Genomic DNA, 23,509 nt, shown 5'->3' on the forward strand with positions numbered 1-23,509 from the left:
TATCCATTCAATTAGTTAGATCTACTTTCACCACCTATATGTTCTTCTAATTCAGTCCTCCTGTGCCAATCTAATAACTCCTATTCTACTTCAGGATTTAAATCTCTTGCCCAGACTATTTCAACAGCTTCCCAACTATCTTCCTGCCCCCCATTTTGTCTCCCTCAATACCATCTCCATTCAGCTTGCAGAGTAATCAATCTAAAATGAAGATATAATCATGCTACTCCCCTGCTTTCCACTTTTTAATGATGCCCCAATTAAAAGGTTCTGGAGTCAGACCTCTCTGCACTTTGGAATCCACTCTGCACTCATTAGATATGGCCTTGAACAAGTTATTCAACTTCTCTGTACCTCCATATTTTCACTTGTGAATGTCCAGATGATTAAATGAGATAATAATTATAAAGTGCATAATACAGTTTTTGGCAACTAGTAAGTGCTTAACAAATGGTAGTTATCAGTAATATTAATATAAATACAATTGTAGTGACGGTGTTAAGGTCTCTGGACTGGTATACAAGTTCATAGACAGAGCATGCACAGCCCTCCTTGAACTGACCCTCACCTCCTCTCTAAGATACCCTGCCACTCATTTTATGCTTCAGCAATACCAAACATAGTAACCACTTACCCTGACACACTTTGCCATTTCTCTGCCAAAAATACATATTCCTTTCAGCCCCTGCATACGTAAGCCCTTATTCTTTAGGCCTAATGAGCTGTCACCTTTACCAGAAAGCCTTCTCTGAACACCAGTTTATTAAGATGTCTCCTCAGAAGTATTGATAAGTATTCATGGCATATAAGTTCTCAGCTAACAGTCTTCTGGACATATTTCTGCCATAGCACTTACCACTTTATATTACAAATATCTACTTTTAAATCTACCTCCCCCACTAGATTACAAGTTCTTAGTGGGCAGGGAACAGAAATGATTCTCCTTTGTACCCACAGCACTTAGCATAACCTAGCAGGAGGTCAATACATCTTTTCATGGATGAAAGAAAAGCTGTCTAGGAATCTCCTCCCCAATTTCACTTGAACTAGATCAATTCTTACCATAAAGGAGTCACATCATACTCACATTGAATTTAAGTGAATTCAACTACTTATATGGAAGGAGGAGTGAGAAATAGTGAGAGCTGCCCACCACTCCACTACATGCTCCTTGCTTTAATCAAACCTGAGACAGAAGGCATGAGTGGTTTTAGAAATCTCAATCACTGAAAAATAAGTGGAGGCAGTGAAAAATTAATTTTAAAGGCTCTAAAAAAAAAACACTGACATCAGAGAGGTAGAGAACTGGTAGACCAGAGTATCCTTCCTTAGGAGAATTAACCCTTTAACCCTCCCTTTAAAAACTCTGTGGATGATTTCTCCATATCCAAAGAACTTAATAACCACTGAAATAAATGGTACATAATTGCTTCAGTAGTTAACAAAGTGTACGTATGTTAATGTTTAGGTAATAAACCTTTAAAGGAGGGATGGCAGAACAGAAGAAAGAGCAAAGAAAGCAATGAAAACAATTTTAGTAGTAGTAAAATGAAAACAATTATAGTAGATTATTACTGCTATAGAGTAGCAAACTAAGTACTACCTGAGAGAACTTTACAAACCGTCCACTGCATAACTGCAAAGATAGCTCACTGTAGGGCTTCTGAGGCAGGCCAAGAAATGCCTAGTACTGGTGGCACTCAAGTGAGGTGGTAAGCCAAATTAGGGGGTGACAAATAAAACTTCCAGTAAAATTAAATTCTCACAATCCAAATTAGCTTATTTTGTGACATGCCTATATTAAGAAGACCATGACATGGTACTTTGTAGGCATTAAAGAATCTTATAAAGAAAATTTGACAGTACTTGATTTTAACGTTTTGTCCTGTCGAATATAACCAGTAACCCCACTCCTACCTCAATGATGTGACTCCACTAGATTCTCTTGTTATGCCACCATCTGTAAGAACAGATAAACCACTCTGCTGCTAACTGGGGCCATGGGATTCCATTTGAGTTTCTAAGACTTGACTAGTGCCACAGCCAGCGATAAAAACAAGAACAATGGCACCCAGGTCCCAAGGAGAGAGCTGTCCAGTTCTGCTTCAGCTAGCACTGAGCAGGAGCCTATGAGAAAGGGCAGATGCTGTGAGGAAAGCAAGTCCATGCCGTTCACTCTCACCCCTAGGGAGCCTACACTTAGCTCTCTTAGCAGATTACTCAGTGTCCCTGCTGCTCTTCCTCTGATGTCATTTCTCCTCCTCTGCCAAACTATAAACTCCTTGAGGGCAGAAACTAGGTCATAACGTTTGATGGGAAAATTATCAAAACTGTCTTATCCATTAATTTCCTTGGCAAAAAATCCCATAGTACTACTTCATGAGAGTATAGATTTTTCTAGTGATTGAAATGGGTATGAGCTGCTTTATAAAGAAATAAAATGTCCATGAAAAGGAGACTTATTATAGCCCGGGTGGGTGGCTCAGCTGGTTGGAGCACCATCCCATACATCAAAAAAATCGCAGGTTCAATTACGTTGCTGGTTCGCTTCCAGGTTAGGGCAGGTATGGGAGGCAACCAATTGATGTTTCTCTCTCACACTGATGTTTCTTTCCTTCTCACTTTCTCTCTCTAAAAAATCAATAAAAACATATCCTCAAGTGAGGATTTAAGAAAAAAAAGGGTAATGAGTTGATGTTAGCTAAGATGTAATTATAGAAGGAGCCTTTATTAAGCTGCCTTCTACCTCTAGGACTTGAGCAAGGTACTGAAACTACAGTATGAGTATCAACTGGCTTGATATTAGTGATCTGCAGTGTTAATATAAAGGTCCCAAAATAAGTAGAAATAGTTCACTGATTTAGCCACTTTAGAAAAGTTTGATGTTACCTACCAAAGTTGAAGATGTGCCTATCATATGACTCAGCAATTTTATTCTAAGGTAAGATGTATTTATGAGCATGAGCAAGAATGTCATAGCTAAAACACTAAACAAAATACCCTAGAAACAATCCAAATGTCCATCAGCAACAGAAAGGGTGAATAAGTTATGTAGTCATAAAATAGAATACTACACAGCAGTGAAAATGAACAAAATTAGTTGTATGCAACAAGATGGATAAATCTACAAACATAGTATTACACTAAAGAAGCCAAACACTAAGTATACACATATATGATTTTATTTACAGGCATACCTCAGAGATACTATGGGTTCAGTTCCACACCACTGCAATAAAGCCAGTCATAATCTTTTTGCTGGCAGAGGGTCTTGCCTTCAATTTGTAAAAAATGCAACATCTATGAAGCACAATAAAGCAAAAGGAATAAAAAGAGGTGTGCCTGTACATAAAGTTCAAAACTAGGTAAAGTAACCTGTGTTTAAAGTATATACTTAGGGGATAAAACTTTTTTTAAAAAAAAGCAAGGAAGTAATACTACGTAACTCAGGACAGTGGTTCCTTTTAGGAGAGAGGTTGTGATTGGGAAGGAGTGCCTGATGGGCTTCCAGGTACCATCAGTGTTTTATTTCTTTACCTGAGTGGCAATAAATTGGGTGTTACATACTTTAAATTAATTCATTAAGGTGAATATTTGTATTCCATGTACTTTTCTATATGTGTATTATACTGGACAACAGAAACAAAGTTTAAAAATATACAGACATTGTCTATGCGAGCTAGAACCCAGGAAGGAAAAAGTACCAGTGTGAATCCTGGGCCAAAGACTATGTGCCCTACAGGACAAAAAAAGGAACTCAGGAGGGAAACGAATGAGTTTCCCACCTTTTCTGAGGCACCCTGTGCCTGGGTCACCTTGGTTAAACTGTTCTTGCTTTTTACGGTCTGTTCACTTCTTTCTCCAGTTTGGTATTTATTTCTTTAAAAGCTCCTTCTATAATATTACAAACTCTATGTCTGTGGTTCTCAAATTTTAGATGTATGAGAACCACCCAGAGGGCATGGTTAGAACACAGATTGCTAGTCAACATCCCCAGTTTCTGATTCAGGAGGCTGAGAATTTCCATTTAGAACAAATCCCAGATGACTCAAACACTGTCCTAGAAGCACAGTTAAGAATTCTAAGGCAATAATCCAGGCCAGAAATTATGCAGATTTCAAAGAAGGTAAAAGCAGTAGGAATGGAGAGGAGAAAATGGACATGAGGGCTGATGAACACGAGGTGCAAAACAAGAGTTCAGGACACTCGGGTGTCCAGCTTAGATGAATAATGTACTATTCACCAGGACAAGGAATAGGGGAGGGGGAGAAAAATGTAAATTCAATCTGATAAATTAATCTATGGCTTGGAGGATTTGAACAAGGAAGTCTAAGAAAGGCACCTAACCTTAAATGGGAAAGGTGGAGGGAAGCATGAGTGGAATGAGGCAACAAAAGGAAAGTGCTCTGAAAGTACTATGTAAATATAAGAATCCCCATATAAAAACAAGCAGGTGGCCTCCTCACAGTGGAATTTTATGTAGCTATTTAAAAAAATAAGAAAGATCTTTATGGACTAAGTGGGTGGTTTGCAGGACATATTGTTAAGTGTAAAAAGCAAAATGCAAAAGAATATCCATAGCACCTTTTGTATAAGAAAGAAGGCGAAATAAAAAATATACATATATCTAGTTATTTATACAAAAAGCAGTACAGGAAGGATAAGCAGAGACAATTAATAGATTATCGACAGCGGGTGGGGGGTAAAAAGAGTGAAGAAAGAACAAAAGGAATGAGGGTTACCATTCTCTAAGAATGCCTTTTTGACTTTTACCATGTTAATGTTTCACACATCCAAAAAAGGGCAGTAAATAAAATCAACAATGACCAGGTAGCATGAGAGAGTAACATGAAATAGAGAATCAAAAGACCTGAACTGTATTTCAAATGAATCACATAACCACACTGAAGGATTATATAACTCATGTAACTTTTGAACAAAGTATTTGTACTATATTCCTTCAGGCTAATTTTTTTTTATGTTAAGCAAATACTGAACTCTAGTTGGTGGGTTTCATTTTCACAGAGGCATGAGTTCACAATTTTGAAACTACTTTCTAGGTACATTAGGAGTATACAAATAAATATGGGGTCAATAAAGGGAACCATGTTCTCAATGTTGGAAAGGGAGTTACAAATCTGAAAAGGGGACATGACATAATAAACCATGTGGTGTTAGGATTGGAATAGGAATTGTCAGTGTGAACTCATGGGTTTAGTAGATACACACAAAAACAGATATAGATGGGGGGTACACAGACACAACACACACACACAGCTCTGCTTGCTAAGAGGGCCTGAAGCGATGATATCCCAATAGTCATGAGCACACCTAGCACTGAGATTTCAATTTCTAGATACAATTTTCCACTAAGGTTCTATAGAGCTCTGGAGCTGATTCCAGGCAGGGGCAGGGGAAAAAAACAAGATGAATCTGAACTATCTTGTACCAGAAAATAAGGAAGTACTCAAAGAATAAGGTGCATGCTATGGGAAGCAACCAATGGATGTGTCTCTCTCACATCAATGTTTCTCTCTCTCTCCCTTCCACTCTCTCTGAAAAGCAATGGAAAGTGCTCGCTTCGGCAGCACATATACTAAAATTGGAACGATACAGAGAAGATTAGCATGGCCCCTGCGCAAGGATGACATGCAAATTCATAAAGCATTCCATATTTTTCCACTATAAAAAAACTCAAAAATATTTAAACACATGGAGGCTAAATAGCATGTTATTAAACAATGAATGGGTTACCAATAAGATCAAGGAAGAAATCAAACACTTCATGGAAAGTAACGAAAATGAACAGACAACAACCCAAAATCTATGGGACATGGTGAAAGCAGTCCTGAGAGGAAAATTCATAGCATTACAGACCTATTTCAAGAAACAAGAAAAAGATCTAATGAACCATCTAACACAACAACTAAAAGAACTAGAACAAGAACAGCAAGAAAAGACCCGAGGAAGCAGAGGAAGGAAATAATAAAAATCAGAGCAGAGATTAATGACATAGAGACTGGAAAAAAAAAATACAAAAAAATCAATGAAACCAAGAGCTGGTTCTTTGAAAAGGTAAATAAGATTGATGTACCTTTAACCAGACTCACTAAGAAACAAAGAGGAGGACCCAAATAAATAAAATCAGAAATGAAAGGGGTGATATAACAACTGATCCAAAGGAAATACAAAGGATTGTAAGAAAATATTATGAGCAACTATATGCCAACAAATTGGACAACATGGGGGAAATGGACAAATTCCTAGAAGCATACAACCTTCCAAAGCTGAATCAAGAAGAGGCAGAAAACCTGAATAGGCCAATAACAACTAATGAAATTGAAGCAGTAATCAAAAAACTCCCAGCAAACAAAAGTCCTGGACCAGATGGATTCACAGGCGAGTTTTACCAAACATTCAAAGAAGAATTTAACACCTATTCTATTCAAACTATTCCAGAAAATTCAAGAGGAGGGAAAACGCCCAAACTCTTTTTATGAGGCCAGCATCATCCTAATCCCAAAACCAGATAAAGATACTACAAAGAAAGAAAATTACAGGCCAATATCCCTGATGAAAATAGATGTTAAAATCCTCACTAAAATACTAGCAAACCGGATCCAGCAATACATTCAAAAGATCATACATCATGACCAAGTGGGATTTATTATTTTGGGATGCAAGGCTGGTACAACATCGGCAAATCAATAAATGTGATACATCACATAAACAAAGTGAAGGTCAAAAATCATATGATCATATCAATAGACGCAGAAAAGGCATTCGACAAAATCCAGCACCCATTTCTGATAAAAACACTCAGCAAAGTGGGAATAGAGGGATCATACCTCAACATAATAAAGGCCATATATAACAGACCTACAGCCAACATCATACACAATGGGCAAAAACTAAAACCATTTCCATTAAAAACTGGAACAAGACAGGGGTGTCCACTTTCACCACTCTTATTCAACATAATACTGGAAGTCCTTGCCATAGCCATCAGACAGGAAGAAAACATAAAAGGTATCCAAATTGGAAAAGAGGAAGTAAAACTGTCATTATTTGCAGATGCCATGATATTGTACATAGAAAACCCTAAAGACTCCATCAAAGTACTACTAGATTTGATAAACGAATTTGGAAAGGTAGCTGGATACAAAATCAACATCTGGAAATCAATGGCATTCTTATACACCAACAATGAACTTTCAGAGAGAAAAACTAAAAAAGCAATACCATTTACCATTACAACTAAAAAAATAAGATACCTAGGAATAAACTTAACCGAGGATATAAAAGACCTGTACTTGGAAAACTACGTGACACTGAAAAAAGAAACAGAGGAAGATTTAAACAAGTGGAAGAATATACCATGCTCATGGATTGGAAGAATTAATACATTAAAATGTCCATAGTACCCAAAGCAATTTATAAATTCAATGCAATTCCTGTTAAAATACCAACAGCATATTTCACAAACCTAGAACAAACATTTCGAAAATTTATATGGAACCAAAAAAGACCCCGAATAGCTGCAGCCATTGAATCTATTCTGTTCATCAGTTTATTAAGTTCTTTAGATTCCACGTATAAGTGAGATCATGTGATGTTTGTCTTTCGCTGCCTGGCTTATTTCACTCAGCATAATATTCTCCAGGTCCATCCATACTGTCCCAGAGGTACGAGATTCTTCTTCTTTACAGCTGCGTAGTATTCCATAGATGAGACTGACGAATGTCACAGGGATGGAGGAGGGAGGGTGGGTGGAGGGGGAGAGAGTAACCAAAGAATTTATATGCATATATGCACAACCCAAGGACAGGGACAATGGTGGGAAGAGGGACTGGGGAGGGGGATGGGACGGGGTGGAACAGGTCATTGGGGAGAAAAAGGGACATCTGTAATATTTTAAACAAAAATAAAATTTAAAAAAAAAGAAAAAAAAGCAATGGAAAAAATATCCTGGGGTGAGGATTAAAAAAAAAAGTACAAAAAAAAAAGACATGCCAGCTTGAAAGGGGTTTCATTAGTTGAGTATGGAACAATTTTAGTAAAGGAAATAAATAACTATTTATAAATATTTATAAAGAATTATAACCCATTGGATAACAAGAATCTGTGAGTTCATAGTGATATTAATTAATTAATGAAGGGAAATCAACTAATAAATGTAGAAGAATGATGGAATTAGAAAATATTCATTTGGCAAAACTGAAAGTAAGTTTAGGGAGTAACAGGCTATTTCTATAATCTCAAAGTATTTCCCCAGAAGACCCATCACTTACCAAGGAAAAATTGTAACTTTACCTTGGAAAGACCAGGCAGAATCCACCTTAACCAAATGACCAAAGTTCACACCAGTTATGGGGCACATCAATACCACTGGCCTCGTAAAACGACTCACTGAGAAAACCACTTCACACTCATGGTATTCCACCAAAATGCATTAACATGAATCTAATCATGAGGAAACACCAGACAAACGTCAAAAAATGAGAGGCATTCTATTTAAAAACTAAATAAAACACTGGCCTATCCTCTCCAAAAATGTCAGTGTCTCACAGACAAGGACTGAGAAGCTGTTCCAGATAAAGGAGATCAAAGGAAAACCAAGAACTGAAGGCACACTGTGTGAACGGTTTTTATTTTGTTTTAGGGCATTGGGTTTTTGATGTTGTTGCTATAAAGGGTATTCATGGGTAAGCCAATTGGGACAACAAGGCCTGCAGACTACATAATAGTATTCTATTAATGCTAATTTCCTGATTTTAAGGATTACAAGGTGATTAGTAAGAATATTACTTTTTTTTAGGAAATGCACACTAAAGGATTGAGATAAAAAAACATTATATCTGCGACTTACTCTTGAACAGTTAGGAAAAAATATACATGGAAAGAGAAAGAGAAAAGAATAGAAGAAATGTGGTAAAGTGTTAACATTTCAGGATGTGGTGAAGGTTATATGAGAATTCTATCTAAAATTAGGTTAAAAATAAAAGTTAGAAGAAAAAATTAAGCAGGTAATTGACACTTGTTGGGGTAGAGGTGGTAAAGTCAAGATATGGTTAACATCTAAAGAAATATAGTGCTGAAATATAAACCTAACTGTGATGTGTTCTGAAGAGTTTCCCTGACTAAACCAATTGTGTTCTATATTCACCATCGAAATGAGATCTGGAATAAAATTGTTCTACTTTAGGACCTTACTCAAGAACAAGAGTTTCTAAAGCATTCAAAGGACTTTAACATAAGATAGCAGACTTATCCAAGACATGTGACCCAAAGTCATTGTGCTAATGGAAGCTGAAATGAGTGCCTTCAGACATGATAAGCAAGTACTTTTCTTCTAAAAGTTTGGGAGGTAAATTAATTTGCCTAGAAATGTTTGGTTCTATTTAAGATTAATTATGGAAACTATAAAATAAGTGTAAATAAAATATACCAGAATAAATCCATGAAATAGGATAAAAATGAAAGCTATATTAGAACTAAAGCTAATGAGATAGACGTAAAACTTCAAGAAACCACCAACAAATCTGTAATTTATGAAAACTTGCTTTCAATTTTAAAAACCACTACTTTTCTTCAGAGCATTCCCAGAAAATACTGTGAATACATAAGTCAGAAAAACTACATCATGTCCTACAATGGGGACAGTTTCAGCTGAGAATATGGTTTCATCTGACAAAGGATTTATGATTGTTTTGAAATATGTCTACAAATTCTTTGATAAAACCCCTCTCCCTCTTGAAAAAAGGTGGAGCCTAGTTGCCTTTCCTTGAGTATGGGCTGGACTTAGTGACTCATTTATAACAGAATATTACAGAAGTGACAGTGTGTGTACTCAAGATAGGACATATAAGGCATGTGGTTACATCCTTGCTCTCTCTTGCATCACTTGCTCTGGGTAAAGCCAGCTGACATGTTGTGAGGACGCTCCAACAGTTCTAGGAAAGACATAAGGCCTCATTCCAACAGCCATGCGAGGGAGCCACCTAAGAAGCAGATCCTCCAGCCCCAATCAAGCCTTCAGATGACTGCTGCAGTGTTGGTCAACAGCTTAACTCATCAGAAACTCTGAGCCAGAACCACCCAGCTAAGCTGCAACTGAATTTCTGACCCACAGAAATGGTTAGATAAGAGATGTTCGTTGTTTTAGGCTGCTAAATGTTGGGGTAATTTGTTACATAGCAATGATAACTAATACAGGGTTTAATAGTTATCCATTTGTATAATTTTAATTATATAGAAACGTTTGTGAAATTAGCTGAAAAAGACTCTGCTTGACAAAGATCGTTACAGCTGACCCTTGAATAACACAGAGGTTAGGGGCACCAAACCCCTGCGCAGTAGAAAATCCACATATAACTTTTGACTCTCTCAAAGCTTAACTACAGTCCCTTGGGGGATTAGCTGCAGGGCCCCTGTGGATACCAAAATCCACAGATGTTTAAGTCCCTTACATAACATGGTGTACAACAATGCATACAGTCAGTCCTCTGCATTCGCAGACTCCCAACTACAGATCAAAAATACTGTTTTTTTATCTGTGACGGGTTGAGTCTGCAGATGCAAAACCCAGGGATACAGAGGACTGACTGTATATTTATTGAAAAATATCTGCGAATAAGAGGACCCACAAGGGTCAACTGTACAGTCAATACTTCCAGGAATGTATAAAATAAGACCCAAAAGGGGTTAATCAAATCAGAATAAAAACATTATGCGATAAATATAATATACAGACAAGTATTTAACTTGTAAATAGATTAAAAAATAGACAGTTGGGTGGCTGGAAGGAGTAAATTCTGTGAAGAGAAGGGAGATTAGCTGGGAAATCTCAAGTACACATTGTTTGGGTTGAGAAGCAAGATATTTTTCACTAAACTATTAAAAAGGAGTGCTGAATAAGCCAGTCTGAGAAAGACAGGTACCATTTGATTTCACTCACATGTGGAACTTTATAAAGTTAACTAACAAGCAAAACAGAGACAGACTCATAGGGAGCAGGTTGACAGCTGGGGTAGGGGGGAGATTGCGAGGAGCAGAGGGATTGAGAAAAAAAGAGAAATAAACTCATGGACACAGACAACACTGTGCTGATTGCTGGGACGGGGGTGGGTACGGGGGGGATAAGCGATGATGGTGAACACACAATACAGTGTACAAATGATGTGCTGTGGAACTGTACACCTGAAATCCGTATAATTTTATGAATCAGTGTCACCCCAATAAATTCAATAAAAATTTTTTAAATAGGAGTTCTGAATTTACTTTAAATGTCATTAGCTTGGAAAAGTACAGTTCCTCCTCTAGAATACTTTGCACCTATACATAGAGAAGTGGGAAATCTGAACATTTATGCAAAATCTCTTATCAAGTATAGCTTGTCTTCACGGGATAATCAGCATCGGGGCATTTTAATGTCCTCCCCCATTTCCCCAAATCCCTAACAATGTTATCAAATTGTCTTTGATCCATCTTATTAAAATTCTGACTTCCTCCAATAACTTTCCCAAGTCAGTGGAAACAAGACTAGAGTTCTTCCTCGGAACATTTGCATGCTAAGTTCCCATGCTGACACCAGGAGTGAACGTGAAGAGCACTGGCTCTGGAATCCAAGCCTGGGACTGGAGCCCTGTCCCATCTCACTGGCCACAAACTGCAGGAACTGTTCTCCCCATTCGGAATCTCAGTTGCCTTATTAGCAAAAGGGGGTAATATCCAATTTACAAGGCTGTTATTATAAGGATTAAATGACATATAGAAAAGGCCTAGCATAATGCAGTTAATCAATAAACAGTAGCTACATGTTAACGACCTTTAAGTACATTTCCCCAACCAAGAAAATAAGGGCACAGACTGCCAGAATTTTTATTTTTTGTATAATATAAAGATGCAAAAGGCTGTCTAGGAGATTAATGTGGATTTATGACATGTTTAATTTCTGGAACATTATAGCAGCTTTTCGGTTGAAATCAAAATTGAACACTCAGGCACTCAACAAAGCACTGGAGAACCTAACCTGTGATCAATATTTACATAGCACTTATCATAGTCTATATAATATTATAAATATGTTTTTTACTACTCTACCAAATTACATACTCCTTTTTTTTTTTTTTTTTTTGGTAATCCTCACCTGAGGATATGTTTTCCATTGCTTTTCAGAGAGAATGGGGAGGGGGAGAGAGAGGGAGAGACAAACATAGATGAGAGAGACGCATCAATTGGTTGCCTCCCTCACGCTCCCAGTCCCGGGCTGGGGATCGAGCCTGCAACCGAGGTACATGCCCTTGGCTGGAATCGAACACAGGCAACGCTCTAACCACTGAGCAAAACCAGCTAGGGCCCAAATTATATATTCTTTGCTGGCTTAAAAAATTTTGTTTATCTCTATTTTTTCATGGCTCCTTGCATACATAAGGCTGAATTTAACTTCAAGTCTTTGATGTCTGCTCATATCAATATATTCTTGAGATTATAAAATTCAGGCATCAGGTCTTCCCCCTAACAATGTGTATGTACACTCATGTAGACAGTATCATACCCCCTAACCAAAGCTAACGCTAGATGGCCAGAGCAACAATCATTTCTCTATGCCCAGCACTGTGCACAGCTTCTGGCACATAGTAAATACTTAATGAGTGTTAGCAGAAAGAATGCAAGGGAGCAAGAGGCCAAGACGAACAGGAAGCACAGTGAGTTGCTAAATTTAACTCCTAAAATCTCTTTACAGTATGATTATCTTTGCACAACTATTGTTTGATTTCCTATATAGTAAACTTCTTTATAGCTCCCTATCAGAGATCAGGACTAACATTTGTGCTCCATGCCAAAGTCCTCAGTATACGAGACATGTAAGATCCAAAGTATATCGGCAAACAAGGAATAGGTACTTATATGCAGGTTCCTCTCCATCCACATTTCTGTGACTATATCTCCTCCTGTTCCTTTCCTTTAGGCCCATTTTGCCCATCCTATTGTAAACTTCCCAGGTACAGGGAGTACATTATTTCCTTACCTATAAACCTGCAAAGTGCTTAATACAAGACACAGATTATAGTCCCTGGCCAGGTAGCTCAGTTGGTTGGAGCATCATCCCCATGTGCCAAGGTTGTGGGTTTCATCCTTGGTCAGGGCACATACAAGAGTCAACCAATGAATGTATAAATAAGTGGAACAACAAATCAATGTTTCTCTCTCTTTCTAAAATGAATTTTTTTAAAAAGATTGTAATCTTGACACTTCCTGTGACTATTATTTTGCAAACTGGACTCTGACATTAAAAAGAGTGGGGCAGGGCATCTAACACAAACTCAAAGCACTTATCTATGCATCAGCTATCTGAAAGGAATTTTCTGTAGTTACTGCGCACACACGTGTGTAAAATTAGAAATAGTACCTTCTCTTTGACTCAGCAGAGATATGAGGATGAATGAAATCGTCTGAAGTACATGCAATCATGCACTAGAACGGTATTAAGAAGCTTCAAGCCCTAGCGGTTTCTCAGTGCTCAGAGTGTTGGCCCGTGGACTGAAGGGTCTAGGTTCGATTCCGGTCAAGGGCACATACATCAGCTGCAGGCTTGATCCCCGGGCCCGGCCAGGGAGCATACAGGAGGCAACCAACTGATATGTCTCTCTCACACTGATATTTCTCTCTCTCTCTCCCACTCTCTCTGAAAAGCAGTGAAAAATAATATGCTCAAGTGAGAATTTTTTAAAAAGTTAAAAAAGAAAAAAAGAAGCTTCAAAGGTTCATTCACACAGTGCTTTGTGCCAAGCATTATGCCAAATTCTGGAGAAGAGAGAAGTAAGAATGAGATGAGGTATGTGGCCTTGGAAAGCAGGCTGCTGGATCTGGAGAGTCCGCAGGCTGTTACTTACTGCCTTACCCTTCTCGAAACTCTCACTGATTCTCATCAACCCCAGCCGCTTTGTTAGTCTCTATGCTAGTTTTTCTTCTTCCATTCACACTAAGTCAGTAGTTCTCAAAGTGTGGTCCTGGAAATAGCATCATCATCACCAGAGAACTTGTTCAAAATATAAATTCTTGAGCCCCACACAGACCTACTGAATCAGAAACTATCAGGGTGGGGCCCAGAAATCCGTGTTTTACCAAGGCCTCTAGGTATTTCTAATACATGCTCAAGTTTAAGAACCAATCTGTTTGCTCTACATGTTGGTCTCCAAAAGTTCCAGTCCTTGTTTTTTGCAGTTCTCACTCTTCTCTACAACTGTAACTATCACTACTACTAGCAACAGCTGTCACTTATTACGCATTTATAAGCTAGGCGTTGTGCATGTGCTATCTTACTTAATCTCCTACAATTCTTTGAAGTATTATTAGCCCCGAATTTTGAAAGAAATTTAGGCTTAGAGATGTTAAGTAACTTGCCCAAGGTCACCCAGTCCAACCAAATAAGTGGCATAACAGAGATTTGACCTTGGGTTTTCCAGACTCCAAAGTCCACAGCATTAACCACTGTACTAACTCTTAGTGGTACTATTTCCACAGCCTCGGAGGATCTCACTTATATTATAATTATTCCTAAACTGTATCTGGGGTAGTATTTCCAATTATGTAGTGGATCTCTCTAAACTCCAAACAGGGACCTTAAAATTAACATGCCATCATTTCTTCTCTGCACTGCAAGTCTGTTCCTTCTCCTGTGTTTTCTAATTTAATGTCATCATAATTGCCAGGTACTCAAGCTACACAAGTCTTCTTTGACTTCTCACTCTCACTTCTAGCTAGTCATAACATCCTGAGATTGTAATATCTAAAATTTCTTTACAATTCATGAACTCTCACGGTCCCTATTCAGGCTACCAGCATCTCTCACCTACATCCTAATTGGTCTCCCAGCCCCTCCATTCTAATGGAACCTGCGAATGAACTTCCAGTTAACTTTCTGATCCGATTATTCTACCTCCAAGGAGCTCCACTGCCAACATGGGAGTGGAGGTGGAAGGGCAAAGTCTAGGCTTTTTAGAATGAAATGAGATGCAAGGTTGGTACAATATCTGCATACCAATAAATGTGATACATCACATAAACAAAAAATGAAGGATAAAAATCACATGATCATATTAATAGATGTAGAAAAAGGATTTGATAAAATCCAGCACGCATTTATGATAAAAATTCTCAGCAAAGTGGAAATAAAAGGAACATACCTCAACATAATAAAGGCCATATATGACAAACCCACACCCAACATCATACTCAATGGGCAAAAACTACAAGCATTTCCCTTAAGATCAGGAACAAGACAGGGATGTCCACTCTCACCACTCTTATTCAACATAGTACTGGAAGTCCTAGCCACAGCAATCAGACAAGACGAAGAAATAAAAGGCATCCAAATTGGAAAGAAGTAAAACTGTCACTATTTGCAGTAGACATGACACTATATATACAGAACCCTAAAGATTCCACACAAAAAATTAGTAGAGCTGATACGTGACTTCAGTAAAGTAGCAGAACACAAAATAAATACACAGAAATCAGTTGCATCCCTATACACCAATAATGAACTATCACAAAGGGAAATTAAAAAACAATCCCATTTACAATTGAATCAAAAGAAAAGAAAATATCTAGGAATAAATTTAACCAGGGATGTAAAACACCTGTACTCAGAAAATTATAAGACACTGAACAAAGAAACTGAAGAAGATACAAATAAGTGGACACATATACTGTGCTCAAGGATAAAAAGAATTAACGTCATTCACATGCCCATACTACCCAAAACAATCTATAGATTCAACACAATTACTATCTAGATAACAATGGAATGTTTCACAAATTAGAACAAATATTCCAAAATGTATATGGAACCACGAAAGACCCCAAATAGCCACAGCAATCTTGAGAAAGAAGAACAAAGTTGAAGGAATCACTCTACCAGGTACCAAACTATACTACAAGGCCCTAGTAATCAAAACAGCATGGTACTGGCAAGAAAACACACATAAAGATCAACTGAAAAGAAAAGAGAGTCCAGAAATAAACTCACACCTTTATGGTCAATTAATATTTGACAAAGAAGGCAAGAACATATAATTGGATAAAGATAGTCTATTCAATAAATACTGCTGGGAAAATAGACACATGCAAAAAAATGAAACTAGACCACGTTCTTACACCAGATACAAGAATAAACTCAAAATGGATTAAAGACTTAAATGTTAGACTCAAAACCATAAAATTCCTAGAAGAAAATATAGGTAGTAAAATTGTGGACATTTCTCATAGCAATATTTTTTCTCATATATCTCCTCTGGCAAGGGAAACAAAAGAAAAAATAAACAAATGGGGCTGTATCAAACTAAAAAGTTTTTGCTTAGCAAAAGAAATTATCAACAAAATAAAAAGACAACCCACTGAATGGGACAACATATTTACCAATAATATATCTGATAAGGGATAAATATCCAAAATTTATAAAAAACTTATAAAACTCAACACCAACAAACAAACAAACATCCAATCTAAAAATGGGCAAAAGATCTGAATAGACACTGCTCCAAAGAGGACATATAGATGGCCAAGAAACATATGAAAAGATACTTAATGTCACTAATCATCAGAGAAATAAAAATTAAAACCACAATGAGACACCACCTCACACCTGTCAGAATGGCTATCATCAATAAATCAACAAACAAGTGCTGGCGAGGATGTGGAGAAAAGGGAATTCTCATGCAGTGTTGGTGGGAATGCAGGTTGGTGCAGCCACTGTGGAAAACAGTATGGAGTTTTCTCAAAAAATTAAAACTGGAATTGCCTTATGACCCAGCAATTCCACTTCTGGGAATATATTCAAAGAAATCCAAAACACTGATGTAAAAGAATATGTGCACCCCTACGTTTATTGTAGCATTATTTACAGTAGCCAAGATTTGGAAGCCCAAGTGTCCGTCAGACGAGTGGATAAAAATGCTGTGGTACATTTACACAATGGATTACTACTCGGCCTTAAAAAAGAAGGAAATCTGACCTTTTGTAACAGCATGGATGGACCCGGAGAGCATTATGCTAAGTGAAATAAGCCAGTCAGAGGAAGACAAATACCATATGATTTCACTTATATGTGGAATCTAATAAGCAAAATAAACAAACACAATAAAAACAGATTCACAGATACAGAGAACAGGCTGACAGCTGTTCGAGGGGAGGAGGTTGAGAGACTGGGTGAAAAAGGTGAAGGGATTAAGCAAAAGAAAACACCTCATATACACGGAAAACAGTACAGTGATTACCAGGGGGGAAGAGAGGTGGGGGCCTGTAGAAGAGGGTAAAGGGGGGACAAATAGTGATAGAAGGATACTTCACTTTGGGTGGTGAACACACAATACAATAAACAGATGATGTATTATAGAATTGTACACATGAAACCTATTCAATTTTATTAACCAATGTTACCCCAATACATTCAATTTAAAAAAGAATGGAAGACCCCCTCATAATTTGGCCTCCAACCATACCTTTCCTGTCTCATCACTCCTGTTATACAATGAGCCTACAAGAAACAATTCAAGATTTTCAAAAACCCTATTCAATTTTAATCTTTGGCAACTGGCGTATGCTCTCCCCTCTGCCCCCAATGCTTGTTTTCCCTTTTACATGTGGCACAGTTCTACTCAACCTTCAGGGCTAACTTTGTTCCTCTTCTCTTCGAAGCACTCCCTGACTCTTATTAATTTTCCCCCAGCCAAAGTGATCTACTCCCTCAGCATTTTATTCATTCCAAAAGTAATTAACTCATATCATAACATAACACGGTTAGTGGTTTGTCTCTTCAGGCAAATGCTTAGTATCTCAAGAGTATACTATGTCTTATTCTTTGTCTTCCCAGCATCCAACACACTGCTTGGCCACAGCCAGCACCCAATAAATATTTGCTGAGTTGTTAAATAATGCAACATTTAGTGTTGCAACTTTATACATCTAGGTTAACAATTCAACTTCAGGTTTACACACCATTCAAAAGAATTTTCACATAACCACAGCAGAAGATATTATAAAGACCAAAGATTCAATATTTAGCAGCAGCATCTTTAATTTGCTAAAATCTTTTTGTCAATATTTTTTTAATTTTTATTTATTGATGAGAGAGAGAGAGAGGGAGAGAGAGAAAGGATGAAACACCGATTTGTTGTTTCACCCATCCATGCATTCATTGGTTGATTCCCCAGCTAACATTATTGTGTTGTTGTTTTTTATAGGATCACCTGATAACCTCACAGGCCACCATAAGAGATAATCCCAAGCAAAACTGTGTCACTGAGAGTGAGAGTGGATGGAAATTTGCTTTGGGTACATCATTCCAGTAAATTTCCAATGAAATGGGCCAAGCACATCAGGTAGATTTTTGAAATGGGGACATGCACTGTTGACTAAACACATAAGATAGATGTATATTAGTGAGGCATTTATTCGAGCAGGTAATGGAAATCAGAAGTACACAACAACTTGATGCGGTCAATTATAATATCCCTTCAGAGTGTAAGACTACTTGAGTAGCACAACCCCCATCCAACCCAGCAAGCAGATTCTACCTTGTTATCAGTGGGATGCTCATAAAGCCTGCCTGAGCCTTAACAATTTCCCTTCCCAACCTGCTAAACCTTCTCTCTAGTATTCCCCTATCACACACCTTCTGCTCCACTCATCCAACAAGTGTCTCCTGAATATATCCCCCAACAGCCAAATTCACACTTTCTCAATATCTGATTTCTCATCTCTTTTCTAATTCAAATTTTACATTTCTTTCAAAGACCAGCTCAAATCTTACCTCTTGCAAAGTGTTCACTAACTCGGCCCACCAGCCTCATCTTTTCTAAATTTCTAGTGCACTTAAAGTATAGCAGTTCACATACCCCATTTGGTTTCATAATTATTTTTATACATATGCTTTAATTCCCTCGCCACTGTTTGCTCTTAAAGGAAAAAAATTCCAGGTCTTCTATGTCATTTGAAATCCCACAAGCCTCCTCCCACATGTCACATAATACTGGGCAGAGGGGCACATGTATTACCTACTTGAAGGGCTGAACTAAATGCTTGCTATACACACTTTATACAGCATGATATATAACAAATATCTATTGCTTGCCTACTCTGTGGCAAGCACTTTTGTAGGTACTGAAGATATAGCCATGGCGAAATCGTACATGATTCCTGTTCTAAAAAGCTATTTACTCCAGAAAGCAAGAGACACTGAATTTCGAATACTCTAAATGTTACAGATCAAGGTTATTTTTTTTTTTACTGGTTCCCAGATGTAAGAACTTCAGGCAACATACTTTACAGATCCTCACTTATAAAACTGAATCGCAGAATTTTAGAGCTGAATGAAAACTTGGAAGTAATTTTCTTGCACAAGTCATGATTACATTTCAGTATAGTTTATCTTTCTACAGGTTCTAGGCATTGCCTTAGTCAACAGTCAGAAGAGACTGACTTCTCTACCTCCAGTTCTTTCTCCCAAGGATGGTAATTAACACAACCGGCAAACATGTACCCACGAGAAGCCCAGCGCACCGAGGAGCTGCACCTTTACACTCAGGCCTGTCAGACCATCAACACTCTCCATCCAGCCCACACGTTAAACAGAATCTGTACTTTCTACCTAGTAAATAGCAAGCCTGTGGTACGTTTATGGAAAACGAAAACAGTGCCTCCACTCTGGGAAATGAAACAGCTGTTTTGAGTCTCTGAGGAAGGACTGAAGATGGATATCCGCCCCTTGGCCTCGAAATCTGTAGCAACGATGTGATAAAAGGCCCAGAGCAGACAAAGTTTTAGGTGTGCATTAAACACGTGCACATACATGTGAAGTTGGAGGCTCTTGGCAACAGGCTGGCTGCCCCCTATCTCTTCTGACAGATCGCCTTCCCCGGGTCGTGGGTGTGTCCGACGCCGCACGCAGGCACTGATTCACAATTCTGACTTAACAACCGGCTCCCCGTCCCGGCCCCGCCACCGCGGGGGCGCTGAAGGCCCCGGCAGCGCCAAACTTTCCGAACCCCAACCCCGGCGTCCCCGGTTCCGCCGCCTCTCGTCCCCGCAGCCTCGTCCCAGGCAGGCTGAGACGCTGCTCCGGGAACCCGGGCTTCTCCTGATTTGATTCATTTGGGAAGCCCGGCAGAGGCCCCCCGAAGCCCCCAGACACCTACTTCTCACTACACCTTTCAGAACTACAGCCTCCGCCGGCCTCCCGCTGCCGCTTCCCAGAGCGCCGCGTCCAGGAACTGACCCTCGTCAGCCCCCGTCTGCGGAGAAAGCAGCGGAGGGGCGTGGAGCGGCGCGCGCGGCTGCAGGGGGGCGCGCGTCCCCGCGCCCCGGGCCCGCGCAGCAGGTGCGGCCAGGCCCCACCTCCGCTGCGAGGCCCCTGCTACTCACCCCGACTAAGTCCTGCGACCTCGCCTCCCGCTCCGAAGCCTCTTCCGCCTGCCCGGCAGCCACCTCGTAGCCACCGCCCCCTGGGCCGGTGCCGTAGCCGCCGTCCTCGCCGCCGCCGCCGCCGCGGCGCGCGTCCGCTCTCACGCACAACGCCGTGGCCGCGCACGCGCTTCGGCGCGTTGGCGTCACTTAGCAACTGGTCGGCGGCGGGCCGGCGGGACGCGAAGGTTTAGGGCCGGACCTCAGGCGGATTTTACTGCCTTTTTTTTCCCTACCGGACCGACCCGAGCCCTCCGGAGCAGGGGCCCCAGGGTGTGGCTGCCCTTCCGGCACCTGGCTCCGGGTAAGTTACGTCACCAGACGTCACTGTATGGCGTCACCCAGCACGTCACTGCGGATGGGAAGGTCCCCAGCTTGATCGCCGCCCGCGAATTGACAGGGCGGCTGTGGTGGAGAGAGCAGCGGCCCCGTCCAGCCGGGCGCGGAAGCCGTGGGCTACTTCTGCGAAGGGCAGGAAGGTTCTCAAAGGGGTCAAGCCAGAGGGGGCGGAGCGCGAGCTTAATGTGGAAGACGGCTGAGGGGCCCGCGTTAACTCGGGCGCGGGGTGACGGACAGGTGCCCCACTCTGCAAGCAGGGTTAACTACTCACCCGCCTGCCCTGGAGAGTCGTGAGGCTGAAAGAAAGCATGCCGATGTGCTGTGTGAAGCTTTGTCCCAAGGGAAGGCAGTCGAGCAAGAGCAATTAAGAGCACGGACTTTAGAGCCGGGGTCGAATCTGGTCCCGGCTGATGTTGGAGAGTCAGTTATGACCGACGCTTGGGCAAACTGGGGGACCAGAGTGTGGGAGTTGGGAGAGTAACTGGAAAGGGCATCATTCCAGGCAAGGGAAGCTTCATGAGTAAAGGTAACGAAGTGAAAGTGGGCCGGAAGTGCGAGGCTTGAGGCAGGGAGACTAGTTGTGAGCCATTGCTGCATTCGGATAAGAGGCCATGAGCATAAACAAGTCATTGGCAATGGGAAGGGATAGATGTGCGCAGTTAAGGTGGTGGGATTGACAGCCCTGAGTGGGGAATAAATGAGTAGGCCAGATTTCTAAGACGGGTGCTGGGGTAGATGGTGGAAAGAAAAGTGAGTCTTCCCATTGTCCACAGGCTTCTGAGCTAAGTGACTGGTGGTGGCAGCCCTAGGAGGGTGGCTAGACTTGTGGGATATGGTGTTGAGTTCAAATATAGGTAAGTTTACTGGGGGATCACTTGTCCTCCACTCACGATGTCTCCTTCCGTAGGGAGTGACATCCGTTAAAGTAATATTTGTGGCCTCTGGCTGCACCTGCCCCCAGCTCACTCCTCCCGGGAGTAGTGACTTTCTGGGATTTCAAAGAATGTGTACCCATCCCATTCTTTTTCTCTTTAAAGAAAGCTGCCTTCACACAGCTGTCCTGATGTTCTCTTCTGCTTATCTTGGGGTGGGGTTGAGGGTGCCTGGTCCAGGGCTGCAAAGTTAGTAAACCTATTTAATTCCAGAGTTTGGCATTGGGAAGCTCTCTGTCCACAGGTAATATCCAGTACTAACTTTGCCAGTTGCAGTATACAGAATAATGGCCCCCTAAAGATGTTCATGTACTACTTACTCTTCTAGAACCTGCGAATATGTTAACCTTACACGATAAAAGGGACTTTGCAGCGGTGATTCAATTAAGGGTCTTGAAAAGAGGAGATTATCTTGGATTATCAGGCTGGGCTGGATGCAGGAGAGAGTCAGAAAAGGAGATGGGATGATGGAAGCAGAGATCAGAGAGAAGGAGAGATTTGGAGAATCTGTACTGCTGGCTTTGAAGATGGAGCCAAGGAATGCAGGCAGCATCTAGAAGCCGGAAAAGGCAAGGGAACAATTTCCCTCAGGAAGAACGTAGCCCTGCCAGTGCCTTGATTTTAGGTGTTCCGATCTCCAAAACTAAGATAATAAATTTGTGTTTTAAGCCACCAAGCTTGTGATAATTTGTTATAATAGGAAACTAATGCAGTCAATAGTGGAGATGATAGTCTCTAGCTGCATTCTTCTTTATCTGGAAAAGAAGGGCGCAATTAATTAGGCTGCCTCCAAGATTACTGCACTGTGACTGTGACTTGGTGTGGGGAACCTCCACACCCAGAGCAAAATATCCAAAAAGCAGTACAATTACACAGGTCTGTGGTGAGCGATGTTGAGTTAAAATAAAATAGATGTGGAAGACATTAACTTACAATTGGTAATGTAAGCCCTAGGCATAGAAGAGATCAATCAGGGAGAAAAAATAGAAGAAACAATAAAGAGTTGACCTAGGCTAGAGCCCAGGAAACACTTTAAAAAGGAGTGGCAGATGAACAGAATCCCAAAAGAAATTTGAGGACTAATGGCCAGAGATAGAAAGAACTAGGTGGGGAATGCCTCTTTGAAGCCAAGGTAGGAGAGCACTGCAAGATGGAGAAGGTGTCAGCAGAGTCAGAGACCGTAAATGGGTCAAGTATTTGAAGGGCTGAAAAGCAGCGACTGGATTTAGTAACACAAAAGTGTTTGATGGCTAACAATAGCAGCTTTAGTGAAGCAATAGAGAGAGACATCAAATTACTGGGTTCTGAAAAGCAGGTCAGTATGGTAGATTGGCCTCTGGACTGGTTGATGTGAGTTTCAGAGTCTAGCTGGATAACCTCTGGCAAATCACTTAACTATTCCAGGCTTTGGTTTTCTCATCTACCAAAGAAGAGAATCAGACTGAGTCTGTAATTTTCACATAAATTCCCAGATAATCCCCTCAACTTTATATTAGGCTCATTTGCTTATAACAGCACATTTCAAATTCTACCCAGATCATCTCACCAGTGAGAGTAGTATATAAATATGACATAGTTATTCAGGAAACTCTCAGTTTGGGAAGGGAAATAAACACATAAGTATGTAACTAATTGCCATAGTTCTTTTTTAAACAAAGCAAGGCATAAATTCAATGAACTGTAACTGTAACAGTATACTGCATGCTATATTAGAATTCTGGATGAAGTGAAATGAAAGGATGTATAAAGTTATACAGGTGAGGGAGTGACCAGTT

At 40.1% G+C, this 23,509-nt stretch overlaps 1 protein-coding gene and 1 non-coding gene across 3 annotated transcripts in view; one reads left to right on the forward strand and one right to left on the reverse strand.

Annotated features, from left to right (window-relative positions):
- The window catches only part of BTBD9 (BTB domain containing 9), a 403,351-nt gene extending 382,874 nt beyond the window's left edge, over positions 1-20,477 (reverse strand). Inside the window, exon 1 of one of the 2 annotated variants that reach the window (XM_087817373.1) lies at positions 20,425-20,477. The gene's annotated coding sequence lies outside the window, so the exon portion shown is untranslated. Of the gene's footprint in view, positions 1-20,198; positions 20,284-20,424 lie in introns of those variants that run through there. The other variant, XM_016223702.2, reaches the window with a different exon arrangement.
- Positions 5,573-5,679, forward strand: LOC148093039 (U6 spliceosomal RNA). The gene has a single exon (XR_015714599.1). It is a non-coding gene; the product is annotated as a U6 spliceosomal RNA (small nuclear RNA).
- Positions 20,478-23,509: the final 3,032 nt, after the last annotated feature.

The sequence above is a fragment of the Miniopterus natalensis genome, chromosome 5 (assembly GCF_054644295.1).
Source record: "Miniopterus natalensis isolate mMinNat1 chromosome 5, mMinNat1.hap1, whole genome shotgun sequence".
Taxonomy (NCBI): domain Eukaryota; kingdom Metazoa; phylum Chordata; class Mammalia; order Chiroptera; family Miniopteridae; genus Miniopterus; species Miniopterus natalensis.